Source organism: Glossina fuscipes, unplaced genomic scaffold (genome assembly GCF_014805625.2).
Source record: "Glossina fuscipes isolate IAEA_lab_2018 unplaced genomic scaffold, Yale_Gfus_2 273, whole genome shotgun sequence".
Taxonomy (NCBI): Eukaryota; Metazoa; Arthropoda; class Insecta; order Diptera; family Glossinidae; genus Glossina; species Glossina fuscipes.
The window spans coordinates 246,855-252,009 of record NW_023998616.1 but is presented as its reverse complement, the minus strand read 5'-3'; positions in this window follow the sequence as shown (position 1 = coordinate 252,009).

Sequence of the window (5,155 nt, the reverse complement as noted above, 5' to 3'; positions counted from 1 at the left end):
ATGTACCTGGAGCATCGGGCAACCTTTCATTAGATATTGACGATACGTATCGTTCTACGTGCTGTCGATATGATGGCTTTTGTCTAATTTTCTTGATCGCCTCTAAGGATCTGGCAGGAAAGAGGGCTGCTAGTGCTTTGTTCATAAATCGTGTTTTGCCATCTATTATTAGTTCAGCCTCTTTTCGTGCTAGGAGGAGTTCTTCTTCTTCGCTCCATCTTAGCTTCACATCAGTGCGGGCATTACGCTGGTCTAATTCATTTGGGTGCGCGCGCCTTGCTTGAACGCCGGCTCCGGTTTTTGTGGTGAAATATCTACTGCAGAATTGGCATTGGAATGTGGTTGATGGGATAGTCGGAGTAGAAGTTGAAGTAAGTTGGTATCCTTCGCCGGAGGGCAAGGGATCTGCGTTATTATTATTTTCGTTTCGATTCGGGCCAACTGTGTTAAGGTCCAAGAGGGCTGGCAACCCCCAAGGACCGTCTTAGCCTTTCACTGCAAAGGTTTAAAAATCTTTTGCTGTATGTTCATATAGAGGATCCATTGCCCAATGTTGGCCAAATTTGGAAGTTTTAACGCTTCTAAGCTAAAAACTTCTTTTTTCTTATCAATTATAAATAAGTGTGTAACGGCCGCGAACAAACCTTGGGTAGGGTGTCTGTCGGTCTGTATCAACCGCAAGCGGCGGAATAACGGCATGCCGTTAGACAAAATCATGCGATTTCGTGGTACCGCTAATAAATCGCATGATCTTGCGGTATGTTTATTTTATTCTTTTCTGTTTTCCTTGCTTTTGCAAGTACAGGCAGAATCGTATGATTTTGCGGTACTCCTTTTTTTTTTCCTTTTGCTCTTGTGAGAGTAGCGGCAAGCCGTTATAGAGAGAGCAACAGGAAGAAGAAGAGGGAAATTGAGTAAGAAGGAGAAGTCTGGCTGCGTTTTAAAATTTAAGTCAGAGGGGATAGTTTGGAGTTGAGTTCGGGTAGTTGAAGGGAAAACGTCAACGAGTGCGCTTGCTTTTCGATTGTCCTTTGGTTGTGTGGCTGAGCTCTGGCGGTTTTGTGCTTTTGTTAAATATGAGCTCAAAGATGACCATTGAAAAAAATATCAAAGGAAAGAAATTCTTAACGCGCGGAAACGATACATTTATAAAATTAGCAAAGTTGTGATCGGTTAAATATATCGAACATAAAATTTAAACGATTTAATAAAAATTTAAACGAAATTTACCAAAATCCATTTTTTCTAAACTAAACGCTACCAATAGTAAGCTTACGGATTATTAAAACAAAAAAAAAAAACGGAAGAAAGACCTCCCAATGGAGAACCAACAAAAAAAGAAGAATCAATAATCGAATTAATAAAAATGTTGCTACAAACCACGCGACAAAAGCAAAATAATTTCTTATGTCGATTGCTAAACGGTTTTAATGTTTAACCCATTTTAATTTCGAAGCCTTTTAGTTTGTGAAGAACTGAATATGCAAAAGTAGCTTAAACGAGCTAACTTACATTAAAACGTCGTGTATATAGTGTACATGCTAAATAAAAAAAAAAAAAAAACGATATAAAATATCAGGGCTTCCGTACAGAGAGTCACAAAACGAAAACGAAGTACGAAAGTGTTGTATATTCTCAAAGTAACTTTCTAAGAAATTTTTGTTCGGAACACGTATGAATTTTATACAAAAATTAATAATTTTTTTTCTTATGGGAAGAAAAACTTTGAGTAACATTGGACCGATCAAATTGTTTCTCAACCTGTATATTAGTGAAACTCCGTTTCTATTTTCCTCCATCAAATTATGGAAATCCCTATATAGTCAATCAATAGAGTGAAAAACAAGAGAAGCAGGAACAATTGTGCAAGGAAAACGAGGTAAAGAGTTGAGTGTGCCGGTTGAATGTATCAAGCAAAGCGCATCGCATTCGTGTATGAATATATTATTTTTAAGTATCATTGACGTTCATAGAAACATATTGGTGTCTAAATTGTGTAAAAGAATATATAACCCACCAACCCTGTATAACATAAAAAAAAAAAAGAAAAAAAAGAGAAAAAAATTTCTTTTTGTATGCGTGCTTTTGGAACAAAAAAAAAATAAATGATAAAAAAAATATTTATATATATATTGTGAGTTGGTTACTACCATTTAGCCATCACGAAAAAGACTTTGTCACCTAATTCAATTATTTGTACAGAAATTCTACGATTGTAAAACGATATCAGAATAAAGAAAAAACGTTTGAGCAGAACAATGCTTTATAATAAAAAGGAATAGCCAAGCATTTTTATATATAAAAAAAAAAAAAGGAAAGGAAAAATAAATAACCAATACAGCAACTTGCCAAAGTAAACGCAATTGGAGTAAAGAACAGAAAACTACACGGGTTAAGAAATTTGTTCGGAAGAGAAATTAATTGGATCCCAGGTTATTATTGCAGACAGCGGTTACCCGCGTGCACCTACGCACGCAGCAGGGGAAATTGAAGTTTGTATTGGAGTGGGAACGGCTTAATAGAAAGAGGAGCAGGGATTGCCGATGTAGCAGCTACCGCGGCCGAAACTGCACCGACGCCGATGCCTGTATTGTAAGTTATTTTTAGTCTATTTAATTTTGTTGTCCCCAATGAGTGGCTAAGCGCGAGCTGCCACCGCTGTGGCTGAGACGAAGGGGCGGGCATATGGTGGCTATGTAGGGCCGACGCTAGACGACGACCGACTGACTCACCGTGGACAGACAGACAGCAGACAACCGACGGGACTTTTCCTTTTAGTTTATTTTTATTTCTTTGTCAGGAAAACACAAATACTTAGCCGGCAAGGGAAGTAAAGAGTCTCATGACAAGCGACTTGTTGAACGCTAGTTCGGGAGAAGTGAGAGTGAGGTTCCAATATTATCCCATAGACATACTACATATGGTTACTGTCAAAGAAATAAATGTGCTTGAACCCATGTAAAGACGATATGTTGAATTTTAAATCAAACTAATTTTCATTTATGGGTACGTGATTTATATGCAATTTCGAGAATGATAATGTAACATTCTTGAAAAGTATGTTCGTTAAAAGTTACACTATTTACTCGTTGTTCAATAAATTTGTTGTTAATTTATAAATTAGTTAAAAAGTTTTTATGTAACAAAGACAAAACTTTGTATTAAAATTCATTGTAATATGTGATTGTATCATGTAAGAGATGTTACAGTTACAACGCTGTAATAACTGAATTTGCTAATTTGCTAATTTCACCCGTAGAGGGTAGATTGACACTTAAAAAAAATCTGCAACCAACTACAAGGAGAAAATGGCGGGTTTTCTTGATCTCCAAGAGAGATCAGTAAAATGTTTCATTGCGTGGCAGTTTGCATTTTTCTTTGCTGTGAGTGGTGCACATGTCTAAAACATGTCTAAGAACCGCCATTATATCGCCCCGATACTACACCAAATTTCATGTGGGAAAGTCTTGCAAACTGTTTAATAATGCCGACAATAGATTACATTTGCAGAATTTTTTAAAAAGAATAAAGCAGTTTTTGTTGTTTTTAATTTCGCATGGTTGTGATCGTAAAATTAAAACATATATACTTTTACCAGACAAAGAAAAAAAATTAAAAATTATTGTTAACAGTTCTTTGCATGTGGCAAATGTTTAGTATTGAGGGCTTGATATGTGCTATACTGAATAGAGATCACTTCAATATGAATTAACTAGTTTTGATTTGGTTAAAGAAAGGTTAGTGTCGAAGGTTTATTCTAAGCAAAGAATGCGATTTGCATTCGTTTTCCTATAGATGGTTTACGGTTTGATGCTCTTTACTGCAATTTTTTTTGAAAAGTACACGCTTATGGAAATATATCGCTCTGTGCGTTCACGGTTTTGAAATTTTAAAAACGTTCATAAATCACTGTCCAATGATATTGTCATATAATTAAATAGAGAAAATGCGTAAGTTGTGGCCACAGAAGTAAAAAAAGAATATTAATAATTAATAAATTGAATAAATAAACGATATATATATAACAATGTACTCTTATTATACATAAAATCTTACGTAGCCACACATGCATACATACTGTGAAGGGCTAATTTTGCTCATAACCTGTTACTGAGGTAGCTCAGCGGCTCCAGATAATACTTCACAAGACACTTCTTTGTTTCGTCCTTTGTGTTAAATATCGTTGTAAGAAATCCATAAACGAGTCTGTTTTGTATAGTCTACTTGAACGATAAATTAGTGTGGGGGCGTGCTGACCATTGTGAAACCTGATTTAGTTGATAGCAGCTGACCAAATGATGCATCAGGTCGTACCAACTGTTTTGTTTGTTTCTTTCAGCGCTTGTAACTGGAAGAAGCGCTAAGATAAACGAACGATCGACGTGTTTCACAAAGACAAAATTTTACTTATAAAAAGTAGCTTATAAATCACAATTCTTATAAACTAACTCAGAATTATTATACTACAATATAAAAATTATAAAATGATGCACTTGGATTTTTGCGTTTATTTACTTCAGAAATGTGAACATCTTGAAGTGTGTCACAAAAATGCAACATAAGCAAATTAATATGAACAGCGACCACACACTTCAAGGTCTCGATTATGTAACCAGCGGTGTTGTTGCCTGTAGTCAATTATACCAAAACAGACAAACATAGAAATATGATGCAAGTGCATGAATAAATCGAAGAACGTTATGTTAATAGGTGCACATATAACCAAACACGAATGTGCAAATGAAAGAATAAAATGGACTGACTTGAAATAAATAGCGCGAATAAAAACACATACTTAAAACTAAGCAGAGTTTTTATTAGTATAAATTCATGTTTTGGATTTATCTTATGTTTCTATTTACTCACATTGACTTTGACATGAGGCCCAGCTCAGCTTTTGGTAGAGCGGTTAATTTAATTGACCTGACATGCCGGGCCGCATAGCAATAATAAAAGAAACAAAAACAAAGCAAGATGCAAACTTAAAAAAAATATTTAATCCTGTAAAAAACGGTGTAAGTCCGTTTATGAGGTCTGTTATCCGCACCGTGCGTCGGTACGGTTTTACTCTGTCCGTCACTGTCCCCAGTCTCCCAACCCCCACTCACACTCGCACCACACGATACCCCGCCTCGGCGGTGGTTCAGCCCCCCCC